At 36.5% G+C, this 16,846-nt stretch overlaps 1 protein-coding gene across 5 annotated transcripts in view; it reads right to left on the bottom strand.

The window, feature by feature from the left end:
• PTPRK (protein tyrosine phosphatase receptor type K) overlaps positions 1-16,846 on the bottom strand; it is a 565,370-nt gene that overhangs the window by 401,960 nt on the left and 146,564 nt on the right. The gene's annotated exons all lie outside the window — the stretch shown is intronic.

The raw sequence follows: 16,846 nt of genomic DNA, 5'->3' as shown, positions 1-16,846 counted from the left end.
GAAGCCTCCTTCAGGTCCCTCCCTATTATTGGGGCTCATAAATTGCAGTCTCACTAGAAACAGGCATAAACACTACATCTTCTTTATATGGGGATCAGTTTCCTGATCACTCATTTCTATCTATTACTTTTGCCACTGATGTTTGGTCAATCATGGCGAAGTAAAAATATTCACAACACAATTCAAACAGTCCCTAGAAAGCCCATTAAAGAGCAAATTCCCCTTTTGTAAATTCGGAGAATTACCTATGTGTTTCCTTCGGGCCCAGAATTTTAGTTTGTAACATGCTGCTTTTGATAGACAATACCCTTCCAATGATACTTCCATAGTCATATTCATGGTTCATTACCTTATCAAATTTGCAGCATTTCAGAAGTAAAAGGAACAAATTATTTAATCAGTCCCCCTCCCATTATATAGATGAGGAAACCAAATCCCTCAGTTAGTAATTAACAGAGCAAAATCCTGAACTTTTTGGTGTTATCATAACCTCCAAATTAGATATCTAGCAATTTATGCAATAAACAGACCATACTCAAATTTTATCATCTCATTATTATATAATTATAGTAACTCAAATGTGGAAACTTACACTGTGTTATATAATAAAAGTCTAACATATTGTGATTCAGAGTCACATGGGTTTGTTCAAGGCTTAATTTTTCTTAAACATTCTCAATGCTGAGTTTCAGATTTTTATGTATTTCTTAGAAGCAAATGGCATTCAAACAATTACATTTTATTTCTTGTCTTATTATGGGGGGAAAATGATCCATACATAAACCTGCCAGATAGTTGCAGACGTCTGCGTTACTTTTACTGAATTCAACACATGTTGTAATACAGGATGACTGTAAAAACATATCATTAGAAACAGATAACTGATATGTCACCTGCATGAAAACAGGTTCAATTTATTCTCATGAATATCTCTCACATCTTGATAAGCTTTTGAAAACATTCCAAAAGGAAAGTGAAGGCATTATTAAGCTTTTCAAGAGTCAATAATGATCACTGACTTCTCCAAAACAAATTAAACAAATAAATAAATAATACTTCCCACGCAACAATGCTTAATTTACTTTAAAGTATATGGATAACAGTTACCTCACTTGTTTATTTCACCTATGTAAACACAGTTTACACGTGCACATTTTAATTTAAATATAGTAATGAATAGTCACATCATTTCTACCACATACTGGTTTTTCCTTTTAGGGTGACCCATAGGCCTATAATGTCTTTAATATTCTGAATCAATTTAAAAAGAAAAAAACTTTCCTTTTCCTGTCATCTCATATATGTAAGTATGAGTTTATTAAACAGTACTGCTGTGATGGAATCAATGACTTCCTTTCCTAGTCACAGTGTGATTATGATGAGCTATATATCTGTACTGTTAGTGGCAAAATTGAGAACAGGTTATTATAAAAATACTGTATCAGCATATATCTGCATTAGATATATTTCAAAAATGGCAAAGAATATCTAATAAACAATGTGATTCAAACCTATCTCCAATTTCTTGGAAGCACCTTACAGAACCTAGCACAATAGGCCACAGGAAGTAAACATGGATGTGAATAAAAGCTTGCAGGTATCATAGGCCACATTCAAGCTCTAATCTGGGGTATAACCCACATGCTCAGTTTTCTTTTTCCTAACAATCTTAATCTAAATCTCCATAGCCAGAAACAATCAAATGATATTTAGTCAGTTTTAAAGTCATTTCTGGGACTTCCCTGTGACACAGTGGTTAAGAATCCACCTGCCAATGCAGGGGACACAGTTTCGAGCCCTGGTCCGGGAAGATCCCAGATGCCGCAGAGCAACTAAGCCCGTGCGCCGCAACTACTGAGCCTGCGCTCTAGAGCCTACCAGCCACAACTACTGAGCCCGTGTGCCACAACTACTGAAGCCCGCGCACCGCAACGAAGAGTAGCCCCTGCTCGCCGCTACTAGAGAAAGCCCACACGCAGCAACGAAGACCCAACACAGCCAAAAATAATTAATTAATTTAAAAAATAATAGTCATTTCTGGGTTTAAAGTTTAACGGTCTTAGTGTCATTTGAGACTTTATTTCATTTGAATAGAGGTAGAGGTGAAAGGAAAATTGAGGTGTTATTTATCTAAGAACAAATTTATTGGCAAAATGAAAGTACTTTCAGCAGATTAAAATTCAGATTATAAAAGTCCTTCCAAAGCCTTTTATAACTGACCTGAAGTGGAAATGGCTTTTCTTCTAGTCAGTGGCCATTCATACTCACGTGTACAAGTACCTCAGTGGTACATACCCACTAGCATGGTGTGCCTACTTCAGCTACTGATAGCATTTTGGCACTTTGGGACTGTGATTATGTGTTTGTTACAGAACCTGTTGATATCAGTCTTTTAGAACAGAGAGAACAGGTCCCTCTCCTAGCTCCAGGGTTGGGTGTTTTCCAAGACAATTGTTCTGAGTAATGTTTAAGTTAAATCAAAAACAGGGAAAACCTGATAAGATTGGTTTAAACCCTATCAGGTTTGATATCCAAATGCCAAGCCATTCTTGAGTACTCCAAAGAAACTATCAGTAGTATCATAACCGTGATACCTGTCACCCATATCTCAAGCCACAGAAAGTAGTGTTTTCCTGGTTTCTGAATCTTTTTGCAAACATGGTGGAAGAACTGAGCCAGGAGATTTCCTCTGTGTTCAAATCAGTCACAAGATATGAGTTATTTGAGTGTAAAACAGATAAGCCTTTCCAGAGTACACCTGATGGACTTAGCTCTTCACCATTAGAAAAACTTGTCAGTATAGGAGTCAAAGAAGCCCCAAGTAAGCACAGAAATGAACTGAACCCTAGATGCTTCTGTGTAGCTTATCACTCTGACCAGCTCTTTAGCTGCTAAATTATAGATGTTAGGGCACTCTTCTGAAAAAGTCTGCAGAAAAGAAAGCTTGAATCACTTGGGCAAAAACATTGTAGCTATCCAAAGCAGTTCTAACTAATCCAACAGATTTAGTTAAAACACTTAAACCTTCAACTAAAGAGACATACAAATTATGTCTCACACCTCTTCTGTTGTGGTACGTTCAAGTTCTTATAATGTCCCTATTTCTCGATTTTAAGTATTAAATAAAAATTGCTGCTCCTTTCCATAATAACACAAATATTTCTGTTTACTAAGCATCTCTATATATACCAAGTACCAGGCTAAGGGCTTTATATCTGTCAAACCTGCACAAGATCCCTACAAAATAGATATCATTTTATCATATTTATGGCTGAATAAAATAAAGGCCTAAAGAAGTTTAAGGTACCAATCACTATAGGAGACAGAGTTGAGAAATGAACCAGGTCTTTCTGACCCCAGAGCCTTTGTGTCCACAGTGCCCTGCAGTTTTACAGCAATAATAATATACAATGAGGATGTGGAGGCAACTCATGTACGTACTTAAAGGATATCAAATTAACTGTGTGGGTTCAAGAACCAGGAAAGAGTGAATTAGAATTATTAGAATTTAAATGCAGTTTGCCTGCTTTTAGATTTAATGAAGATGCATGTGAGACAACAAACGTGGATCTGCTATACGCTTCATCTTGTCACTTCCTTCCTCTAGCTCACAGTATCAGCTTCTTTAGATGCAGAGGATGACTCCAGTGTAAGAAAACATGTGTCTTCATAGAAGAGGACTTCTAACTCCAAGCAAACTACTCGTCTGATGCTCAGTTGTTCCAACACTAGGGATGTCAGGGGTGGGGTCATGGAGGATAGGAGCTGTGTTGGACCTACTAAATGAAAGTACCTTGGTCGTTACGCGGTATCTTCCTTTAAGGATCTAAACTCCATGGGGCAGAATAGCTTACTATCTTGTTCACTTTTCTAACCCCTGTGTCTGATACATAGCAGGCCCTAAATAAATATTTGTTGATGTGATGTATGGTTAAATTAAATGCAGTTCTACTGCACATGGTAGTCTTCATGCTGTTTTCCGGCATTGGCAATAAGCGATACTGAATTATCCAGGCCCCCCCAACCCTTCTACCATTGATTCTATCCAGTTTGACAACACTTACTTAAAGAAAAATTACTAATATATCACAGGATTCTAGAATTTTAGATATCTGTAAAACACTCAAGAGAATACCCACTTGGGCCCAAAATAGTAGACTTCTCAAATCCAAATCTTGGTGAATTCAGAAATCCTCATAGTGTACCCAATATTCTCTGTCCTGACACACCTTGGAGCACTTTTAAAAACACCAACACTCTGGCCCTCTCTCTGGAGTTAAATTTCATTGGCCTCAAGTGGAACCAGCACCGATATTCTTTTTAAGCTCCCTTAGAGTTTACACAATCAGGTTTGATTACCACTGCCCTTTGCTGAATCTCTGAGTCGTGTTGACAGAGGCTCATATTAAAACAAATGATAATAGTAAGTATGGCAATAAAGAGTGTCTCTCCTTCTAGACACTCAGAAGTTGTTTCATATATAAATCAAACCCCTAACTTGGGCCTCATGAATACTAGGTCTCTACATCAAACACAGGTCTCTCAGCACATAATAGCAGTGCTAAAATGGAAACCATTAACTACTATAAAAAACACAAAGTAGGGCTTCCCTGGTGGCGCAGTGGTTGAGAGCCCGTCTGCCGATGCAGGGGACACGGGTTTGTGCCCCGGTCCGGGAAGATCCCACATGCCACGGAGCTGCTAGGCTCGTGAGCCATCGCCGCTGAGCCTGCGCGTCCAGAGCCTGTGCTCAGCAACGGGAGAGGCCACAACAGTAAGAGGCCCGTGTACCACAAAAAAAAAAAAAAAAAAACACACACACACAAAGTAATGCCCTACTTGAGAGTTTGAGAGAACCTTCGGGAAAAAAATATTCTCACTTTGATGAGTTACAATGTTAGTTCAATGTTATAAAGTAATTAAAATGAAGTGAATCTAGCACCTACTTTTTATTATTTGACTCCCTAATGTGCATCCATAGCCTTCCCCACTTCCACAATCAAAACTAATGCAAAATGCATAGATGTCATCTCATTCCAGAATCGTTGTGCTTATTTTATGTCATTGGCATTAAATCTACAAATGTCAGGAAACTGTAAAATCAATTTCACTGAAATTTAGACATGGAAAAGGAAGCGTGTTGGTGATAAGGAGGGAAACAGGAAGCACAGACTGAAGGAAAGAATAACTGAATTTAGGGTGACAGAGAGCAGAGAATATAAATTGAAGGAGGGTCTGGGATGAAAAGAAAGGGACAGGGCCATGATCCATACTTACTCTAATTAAACAAACAAAAGAAAATCAATTCGTGTAAGAGCAATTCCAATAAAGGGAGAGAGGTGCCTTAACAATTAACTCCTGTTAAAAAAAATAAAATAAAAATGCAGGCAATCTGTGACAAGGCCAATGAGCAAGATCCTGTCTTTACGAGTTGCTTCCTCTGACTAGTTGTAGCTTCCTTTGAGTAATCCTAATTCTCCCCCAGTGAAGCTTTATCTTTATTTTCAAGTTACTTCCAATTTATTTTTAACACAAAGTAAGTGCTACTGACCCAAGATTCCTACTAACTGGAATGAGGAGTATCTGAGTCAGAAGTTCTTTGTTTTTAACTCTTTAGGGTCACAGGTTCAGAATGAGAGACCAGCCAGGCACCCCTATTATACCTGAACTCTAAGTAGCTCTATGCTCTTCACCAAGCAAGTATGGCTAATTCTCTGGGACTAAATTTTCATATCCATAAAGTAAGGAAATTGAGCTAGGTTTCTAAAGCGCTCCCTAGTTCCAAAGTACTGTAAGATTACAGACTACAATAATGGTATTTAAAATTCAGATACCAGAAAATCTTTCCATTATTCAGAGAATATATAAGAATAAAACTCTTCACTTCTTTCCGAAAGAACAAAAGTCACCCAAAAGCTAAACTGCACAGTTGACTTAGTTCACTTTCTTTTAAAGAGCCTTGATTTTGCATGCAATTTAAATTCCACCAGCACTACACAAGTCAAGATTTCTGCCTTTAAGATATAGTAGGCATTTCACCAAGGGAAAGAAAGTTATCGTGAAAGTATATTTAGATGCCGATTTTTGCCTCCTCACTGTCCCACCACTCTTACCGAAGTTTCACTGAATCATTTTCTACTTATATACTCCCAAAGAAGAGATGCAGTTTTCGAAAGTGCAATAATAACGATTTTAGAAAGTAGGATCTTTCCAAAGTACAGTTTAACTTCAAAGAGCTCTGAAGAGAAAATGAAAAGGTTCCATAGGTAAATAAGGTTCAAAACTGAGCATTCTAAGTAAAACCTCAGTAGATAAGCACAATATGGATAGACATCTATAAGACATTCAAAATGTATCAGGCCATGATCTGATAAATCTAGATTTAATTTTGCCTTTCACCTGGTGAAATAAAATGCTAGAGATGAAAACTGACTATTCTTCATCCTTAAATTCTTGACATAGAGGTGGATATTTAAAAGAAATTTAGTTGTATTACATGCCCAAATAATTACATTTAGTCGATTAAATTTTATAGAAATTACTTTCTTCCAAACTCAATATACATTTTTTTGAGAAACTTACAGATTATGAAAATTTAATAAATCTTTTTAAAAACAAGCTTTAGAAATTCTTAAAAATTTATTTAAGTTATATCTCTTCTTTTGCATTTCAGTGTGTACCTAATGTGGCCTGTGCCATATAGATGTGGATGTCATATTTCTGAAATCTACTTCAGAACTGAGCATTTCATTCTCATGAGGGAAGATAAGTAGAAAGTAGGGAAAATGAGTCCCTCTTCTCTAAAGCCAACAGTTTTGTAGAGGGACAAACCATTCAAAATTTGGGGGAAAAAACTCAGAATAAAACAAAAGCACATAAGAGATTGAAATTTGAGGGTAAGGCACAGTTTAATCATGAAGGAAATAACAGCGAAGGCAAATAAAGTTAGGAGCTCTTGTTCAAAACAAAAGTCCCTCCTAATTCAGTTTGTCTCCCCCATACACACACACATAACACACATTTTATGTCTTAAGGTATACTTATAAAACTACATCATTCATATTTATGGCCTAAATAAACATTTGCTGATTATTCCCATGTAGAAGGTTCAAAGCAAGATCTTAAACAGACAGGATACAATAATGAGTAAAAAAATGGAAGCAGCATTTCAGAGGCTTAGAATCTACCAGGAAGGACATGCCATTTGGTCTCTTGCACATAACAGACCCAAAATAAATATCTTTTTAAATAAACATTTTTTTAAAAAAACAAGCAGTTCAACGATAAAAGCTTGTGCTCATATTGTAGTACTTGCCTTCCCACCTACAGAGCTTAATGTACTAAATAAACATCATCATCCAACAGGGCATCCCTGTTATTGATGTAGCTGGAAAGTATTATTCATTCTCTACCCAAATGAGGAAACGGTTTTGGAAAGTTAAATTAGTTGCTCACAGCTACAGAATTAACAGTAAAATAGGGAATAGAACTCAGGGTTCCCTAAGCTATTGCTCCAAATATTTTTTTTCATTTCCTAAATAAAATATTTCTCTTTTATAGGCCTTTAGGGGTCTCAAGTAGTTTTTCATAGTAATATTATCCATGAAGCAGTGCCTTTTTTAACATCAAGATACTTCATCCTATCAAGTTTGCATTTTTCTATTTCAAAACCTATTTAAATGGACACCTTTTTCTGATGAAACTTTTCCACTCAAGAAAACTCTTAAGTTTTAAATTCAAAATTATCACCTAGAAATAAGTCAGGTGAAAAAAGACAAATATGGTACAATTTCACTCACAGGTGATAAATAAAAAAACTAATAAGCAAACAAACAACAACACAAAATAAAATAAATGAACAAACCAAACCAAACACATAGATACAGAGAACAGAGTAGTGATAACCAAAAGGGAAGGGGTGAGGTGGGAGGGGGTGAAATGCGTAAAGACGATAAACTGTATGGTGACAAATGGAAACTAAAGTTTTGGTAGTAAGCACGATGTAGGGTATGCAGAAGTAGAAACACAATGTTCACTTGAAACTTATATAATCTTACAAATCAATGTTATCTCCATTTTAAAAATAAAAATAAAATGTTCCCAACAGAAAAATAAATGAAATACATCAGTAGATGGTTTATTAATTTGTCTATCACATTTCCAAAGTATAAACAATGATCTGCATTAAATTAACCTGGTGGGAAAAAAACACAAAAAATTATCACCTAAACATTTCAAATTTCGCTATAAAAGTACCACCCAAAAAGAAAATCACCATTTTGTAAACTAGTTCTAGATTTTTGTTACTATATTTTTTTTAAAAATCCATTAACTTATTAAAAAGAACTTTTATTACTTGAAGGATAAAAAGATTACCTTTGTGATTTATTGCAAAAAATTCGCTGTTAAAGTCTGTTTGCCTTCGAAATAATTTTAAGTATTTGGTTCGAGGCAATCACACCAACACAGCTAAATATACATCGTATTTTCTCATTTTGCCCTTTGTTAGCACAGGCAATAACTTTATGGTGTCTTAGGGCTATTGTTTCAGTATAATTGAATTCTTAGAAGATTTCACTTGCCTCAAAACATTTCAAGAGCACATTATGAACAACTCAATTATATAATCAGACAACTCAGTGAATTGAAACTGAATAAACAGAAATACTGGGATTTGTCTGTGAACTATATACCATGCTCTTCCACACTCTGTCACTCCTGCCACCCCTACCAACAAGAGACTCAAAAAACATTTGCTTTCTCTTCGATTCTTGCCCCTCTCCATTATTATCCTGCCAATTCATTTTATTAGTTGCCTCTGTTTAATCAGTTAAACAGACTCTATCTGTACTACAATGTGGAGTTAGTTAGTAAAAATAAATGGTTACTTCCATATCAATCACATGAAATAACACATTTATTGCAAAGCATTTCTAACCCAAATTGCACAGCTTCTTAGCATATGTTCATTGTATATATTCTCATAAAAATATTTTAATGCAATCTATTTAGATTTTGACTACTGTTGTAATATTGTCATTACTCTTATCTGAATGGTAGTTACTATAACAACTGTAACAACTCAATGTCTCCTCAATCTGCCACTGTCCTTCTCACACCTCATCAGCATATTTCCACCCTAGCTCATTTCTTTGCTACCCAATCTCTTTCCTCCCAAAAGGTCAAAATGGGATACTGGGAGCACTGTAACCACTAATGCACCCAACCAAACACAAACTTTTGCTTCCCCGAATAACAAGTAAATGTGTACTTAACCCCAAGAAAGACAGGCCATTCCAGATTTCATTCCTCATCCCAAGTTCTTAGCTCTTTGATGAAACTGCTTAAGCTATGAGTTCAATGGCATTTTATTGCAAGGAAAAATGCTTAGAGATTACACACAGCTGCATGGAATGAACACTGTCCCAATTGTCCGAGGTTTGTCCCTGTTATTTTGGGCCTATGCAGTTAGCACACCTTTCTCTAGCATAAATTAACTGGTTTACGTAGTCTGAAGCCTAAGTCTTCTTATTCTATGTCCAAGTTATGACTATAGAACTTTTAAACTTCTAAATAAGGTTTTCTAGGAATAGCTCTGCTACCAGGTGCCTATATCATAATAAAGGAATGGACTTCAGAGGCATGGCACAAGCATACTAGGTAATGAATGGTGATAAACACAAGCTAGAAATAAGTAAAACTGAGGGAGAGTCTGTAGAAAAGATTTTCTAATGTTCTGGATGTGGTGATTCATATACACATCCACAAGAACATCCAAGAACAAGAGAATTAAGCCAAATATTAGGTGTCAATCCATTCCCACATTCAATATATCCAGGGAAATCAAAGGAAAAGTGACAGGGGTACAGTAGGCACATTGTATACATTGTTCATTTAATCCTTGAAATGAATTTCAAAGAGTTAAAGAGTAAGCCAGAAACCTAAGGACAAATAAAGGCTATCTGGAGTTGGTCTTTTTTACTTAACTTTAAGTTACTGAAGACAGATAATGATAACTAGGACTGACAGTTTTAGTTAGGCTACATTTTAAGTGCTCAAACATGGTATTCTGATGACTGGTACAAATGACTACTCCATGGAATATAGAATAGACACTTACTCTGCTCTCAAAAGAGTGTATCTAACTTCTTGGTATTTCACAAAGACATTTCTAATAAGTCAGTGTCATAAATTGTTTCAATTCCCCTTGCCAAATTTTGAATAGAACATGGAATGGGGAAATGAACAGAAAAGGCTGGTACATCTGTGTATGTGAATTTGGGTGTGTATATAGTCCCATGTGGATGCACCATACACTGTAAATGTTGGAAAGTGAGACAAGCAATTTCAAGGCAGGAAATGGTAATCTAAGACTGGAAACATTCATATATATATATTTTTTGTTTTTGTTTTTGTTTTTGTTTTTTTTCGGTATACGGGCCTCTCACTGTTGTGGCCTCTCCCATTGCGGAGCACAGGCTCCGGACGCACAGGCTCCGGACGCACAGGCTCAGTGGCCATGGCTCACGGGCCCAGCCGCTCCGCGGCATGTGGGATCTTCCCGGACCGGGGCACGAACCCGTGTCCCCTGCATCGGCAGGCGGACTCTCAACCACTGCGCCACCAGGGAAGCCCCCTCCAATATATTTTTTTTTCCAATATATTTTTAATTAGTATTTCCAAGTAAAAGCAAGGTGCACAACAGCACACCATAAGTTCCTGCCAAAAATTTTGTACTAAGGCTTCTAGTCAACCAACTCAATTTGTTCCTAGTGTTCATATGCTATTTTTAGAATTTTTCACCCAATGATGATATGCTTAAATACAATTTCAAGGTTTAGGCCTTAAACTTTATTCCCTGACTTTATGCACTACGCGTCTATGTCAATTCACATTTTGATGTGCAGTACATATACATCAATCAGGCACTGATGCATCTATAACAAAACAGGATGGACCACTGTAACACAAAATGCTAGAAATGGTTTATACAAAACATACACAGATAAACATGCCCTTTGCTTCCATTACTTGATGTTTATTAATTTGATGTTGTACATTAGAATCTCCTGGGGGACCTTAAATAAATATCTATGCCCTGGCCCTAACTCAAACCAATTAAACAAGAGTTTCTGAAGGTGTGGCATTGGTCCTTTATAAAGAATCTCCAGATATTCTAAAATGCAGAGAGCTCTGAGAACAAGTGTTCAACAATTGCTTTAATACATTACCTAAATGTTACTTGAAATTATCTTCTCTTCTAGTCCTAGTATCCTAATAGTCCATTATGCTAGTACTAATACACTACAAATTATTAAAGGCAGTTATATAATAAATACATTTTCATATATAGTGATCAAGAATGTGGGGTTTTCCATCATCCAACTGTCCTTGTGTTAGTGGTCAGTCCAAATTTATGAGACAAACCTTTTGCCGACCTATGGGTATCTCGTGGTCTCAGCACAGAAACAATCTCTTGAGTAGCAAAAATGTTTCTACTGCATGTATGATTACCTTTTATCACATTGCAATTAATTGTATTTCATTTTTTTATTTGCTGCATAAAAAAAGACAGAAGACAGCCACAGAAACAATAATATAGTCCCTATCTTCCAACTTTCCAGGGCCTCCCCAGTGTACATTTAAATATTAATTTCACACCTTGTTTCATATTATTTTCCTTCTTTTATTGATAAAGATAGAAAAAGAGACAGATTTTTATAATTTTATGCTACTCTAAATTCACTTGCATCATTCTCAGTATTTGTTGCTATATTTGTCAATATGGGGCATATTCCTCTGATGACACAGGCCATTACTACTTAGTTCACTTTGTATATTTCTCTTCCTGTTCGATCTCTAGTCATTGGCGTAATGCTTGGTTCAGATCTTGGAACCCTTCTGCTCCCTATTCATACCTACTATTGTGATCGCATCTAGTTTTCATGGTTTCAAATATCATCTATATACTGAAGACTCCCAGATAGTCCTCTCCCCCAAATATCAGACTTGGAAAATATACAGGTATATCAAATACAACATCTCTAAACGTAACTCCTGTTCTTCTCCAATTATCTGCCCTGCCCACATTCATCATTATCTCAGTTCACATCTATTCCATCCTTCCAAGTGCTCAGGCCGAAACACTGTTTATTCATACTAGACACAATGAATCCAATCTGTCACCCAATCCCATTAACCCTAATGTTTAAACACCTCCTTTGACTATATGATGGTCCCAAGTCACAATCTTCTCTCACTTAGATGATCACAAGGCTCCTAACTGATCTCCCTGTTTCTACTCTTGATCCATTCCAGTGTCCACTCTTCACATCGTTCAGTTTGACCCTATCAAGATACAAGTCAACGGATAAAGAAGATGTGGTACATATATACAATGGACTATTAGCCATAAAAAGGAACGAAACTGGGTCATTTGCAGAGACGTGGATGGACCTAGAAACTGTCGTACAGAGTGAAGTCAGAAAGAGAGAAACAAATATCGTATATTAACGCATATATGTGGAATCTAGAAAAATGGTATAGATGATCTTATTTGCAAACCAGAAAGAGAGACACAGACATAGAGAACAAATGTATGGGGGAAGGGGGGGTGGGAGGAATTGGGAGATTGGGATTGACACATATATACTATTGATACTATATAAAAAATAGATAACTAATGAGAACATACTGTATAGCCCAGGGAACTCTACTTAATGCACCGTGGTGACCTAAATGGGAAGGAAATCCAAAAAAGAGGGGATATATGTATATGTATTCATTTTGCTGTACAGTAGAAACTAACACAACATTGTAGGGAACTACACTCCAATAAAAATTAATAAAAAAAAGAACTAATTAAAAATTTAAAAAAGATACAAGTCGGGGCTTCCGTGGTGGCGCAGTGGTTGAGAGTCCGCCTGCCGATGCTAGGGGACACGGGTTTGTGCCCCGGTCCGGGAAGATCCCACATGTCACGGAGCGGCTGGGCCCATGAGCCATGGCCGCTAAGCCTGCGCGTCCGGAGCCTGTGCTCCGCAACGGGAGAGGCCACAACAGTGAGAGGCCCGCGTACCGAAAAAAAAAAAAAAAGGGGGGGTTCATCTAGTACAGAATTAACCTAGGAACAGGTTAAGTGGGAGGAAAAAAGTTTCAGAGAAAAATCCTTTGAAAATAAAGGATTTTAAAATCCTTTAAAATCTAGATATGACTCTCTTTGAAGTAGTCAAGATAAAATTAAAAGGACATAGAGGAAACTTTGTAGAAAGATATAATCTTTGATTGAGTCAGTACAAAATAACAGAGTAGGAGAGGAGCAAAGTGCGAGTTCTGTTCCCCATTAAAAACTCAACCTTCCCCTAAGAACTGTGCCTTAGAGAACTGTCCAATTTTGGAGTCTATTAAAGAATTCTGTACTATTCTGTGTGATTTTTTTCTGATATTCAGCATCTAATATTTCCCTGGAAAATCACATACATACTTACACACAGACACAAACACCATATATACAATATGACAATTTTTAAAGGTTCATAAACCATGTAAAAATTCATTATTAATGCAATATGTAGATGAGATGTATAAAGAGCAGAGGTAATTGAACTTACCTTTCTCTCATTCTTAAAAAGAGGAAACCAAGGCATCAAAAGAGCCGACATAATCTATTTTCTCATTAGAACAAGAACTTACAACTAGCAACCTGAGCATACCTCTAGTCTCTGATAAAAGGTTAAACATTTTCCCAAATATGTAGTTGATGAGTAAGTACTTGTACAAGTTTTATTTTAAGCTATAAAAATCAGTTTGCGTCACATAAAATTCAGATTTGAAAGATAATAACAATAAACCATATCAGACAGATACAGATGCAATTTTTCAAATGTGGATATTTACTGGCGTTTGCTTGAAGATATTTGTATAGTAACAGACAGTTTTGGTGGCACAAGACACTTTTTTTAAATGTTTCCAATTTCACAATGTTTCAAATGCTTTCACGTATCTTCTTTCTATGCTTTTATGACATTATAGGCTGCAGCCGCTTTCAACATTAAATAAAATCCAAAGTAAAATGATGTATTTCATTTTTCAAATGTTAAAATAATAATCACAGAGCAATTCAGTAAGCCAAATAGAGATAGAATTATGTAGAAAGTCTTAAAAAGTTGAGAAAGAATAAACCTTTTCCAAAATTACTTCCATATCCTAAATATCCTATCCTTGTTAAGAATAATATTTGAGAAGTTCAAGTTGACCTGCAATACTGTTCTGTGGAAATCATTTTCAGATATTATTATGTGTCATAGTGCAAAGCACCTGCATTAAGTGAACAATTATGTAGGAAAGATAATTTTCTGAATTGGACATAAAATAATTCCTAATGAGCTGCTGAAAAAAGTATAATGGGGAAAGGCAATTTATTCCTTGCTAAAAAAAGTAAGTGAAAGAAATTCAAATCAATTTCTTACAGATTAATGAGTTTACTAACCAGCCATGTCACCTTGGGCCATAGGGAAAAAGAGAAATAACATTTATTAAGTATCAACTATATGCTAGATACTATCAAATGCTTCACAGACATTTACTTTCACTGATACTACAAAATTGAGGGAGGGAGGGAAGAGGCAGGGAGAGAGACTGAGAGAGAATTTTATTATTCCAAATGTGCTGATGAGAAAATGGAAACTCAGAAAGGTTCTGTCATAACCAAATAGCAAGCAACAGAAGGTGGATTTGAATTCAGGTTACTCTGGTTCCTGTGTCAGTTAACCTATTCCTACACTATTCTATTTGTAAAATGAAAAGTTGGTCTAGAGACAATCTCTGAAGTCTCTTTTACATTTAATGGAAACTCATTTTGATGATGCTAAGGGTACTAGTCTGGTGCTACCACCCAAGGGTGGTACAATACACTGAATTTGGGGATTTCAAGTGTCAAAATACAAGGAAAATTGAGCACAAAGGAAAATGCCTTCTGTAATGGTATACTATTATTATTATATTATTATAGTATTACAGTATAAACTTGTATAGTCAAGTGTCCATTAAAAAAAAAGGGTAGGGCTTCCCTGGTGGCGCAGTGGTTGAGAGTCTGCCTGCCGATGCAGGGGACACGGGTTCGTGCCCTGGTCCGGGAAGATCCCACATGCCGCGGAGCGGCTGGGCCCGTGAGCCATGGCCGCTGAGCCTGTGCGTCAGGAGCCTGTGCTCCGCAACAGGAGAGGCCACAACAGTGAGAGGCCCACATACCGCAAAAACAAAAAAACAAAAACAAAAACAAAAAAAAAAGGGTAGTGGATATTTAAAAGCAGCGAGAACCTATATGAAAATTATAAACCATTTCTGTTGACCACTCATTTCTCTTTATTCATTCTACTTAAATGATTTCTTGGGGCCTACAGGTATCCACTTTCTAAATACAGATACAGAGCATTTGAAATTCCAAACAACATTTGGATCACTGCCACTGGTCCAGTAAAAAATTGTTCAGCCTGCACAAACAAGAGAATAACATGAAAGCTGTCCTATTTTTTAAAATGGATTTCAGTACAAAGGGTTTATATAAACACTGTGACTAGAGAGAAACCTGGACTTTATGATGAGGAATGTGACATATAACAGCAATAGTCAGCTCTTCCCACTGGCTTATTGTCTTCATTGATTTACTTTTGAGTAAAAGAGAACAGAAGAAATATTCACCTCTACCAAGCTAAGAAGACCCTTTCTCGATTTCACTGACAATGAATCTACATGAGCAATTCAGTAAAAAAAAAAAAAGAAATTAAAAATCAGTGCCTATCACATCAAGCAAGGTTTCATTGTCACAATTATACTCTCAGTAGCCAAGTTACACTATAAAACATAACATGAAATATCATCTTCCAGAACTGCTGCAAAGATCTGAAACTCCAAAAATTTCACATAGCATACACACAAACACAATGAAATATTATTATAGTGTTAACCATCAGAAAATAGTATAAAAATGACAAGAGAAGTACCAGAGATTATTTCTACATACAGAAAGATGAAATACAACAGGGTTGGAATTAAACCCACTCAGACCATCCTTGTAAGTACTACATCCATTCCATTCATCTATGGGGAAATGTTTAAAAAGGCCAATTTAGCAACAGAATACATTAACAGCAGTTAATTCAAATCATTTTCTAAAACACCCCCTTTTCTCTTTTTTATCAATATTATCATTCCTTGTACTTATTTATGCAAAAATAATTTGAATTTCAAGATAATTAATATATGCACTCAAGAAAAAATGTGGAGAAAAGCTCAATCATATTTTAAAAGATTTTGAGTCGTTCATTCAGCAATTATTTACTGCAGGTCTATGTAACAAACACAGTGCACGAAAGTGAATGGTGGTATTGTTTCATCTTACTCTTTATTTTAAGCTTCAGTCTCTTAACTTTATTTTCAAGAATTACGTAACTTTATGAACACTACCATATCCTTTAGCTTTGTTTTAGATATCAATGTATTAAGCCACAAAATTGAAAGTCAAGGGACTTCCCTGGTGGCGTAGTGGTTAAGAATCCACCTGCCAATGCAGGGGACACGGGTTCGAGCCCTGCTCTGGAAAGATCCCACATGCCTCGGAGCAAATAAGCCCGTGCGCCACAACTACTGAGCCTGCGCTCTAGAGCCCGCGAGCTAGAACTACTGAGCCCACATGCCACAACTACTGAAGCCTAGGCGCCTAGAGCCCGTGCTCTGCAACAAAGAGAAGCCACCGCAATGAGAAGCCCTCACACCGCAACGAAGAGTAGCCCCTGCTCGCCACAACTAGAGAAAGCCTGCGCACAGCAACGATGACCCAACACAACAA

This window comes from Lagenorhynchus albirostris, chromosome 12 (genome assembly GCF_949774975.1).
Source record: "Lagenorhynchus albirostris chromosome 12, mLagAlb1.1, whole genome shotgun sequence".
Taxonomy (NCBI): domain Eukaryota; kingdom Metazoa; phylum Chordata; class Mammalia; order Artiodactyla; family Delphinidae; genus Lagenorhynchus; species Lagenorhynchus albirostris.
This window is presented reverse-complemented; position numbering and strand designations above follow the sequence as displayed.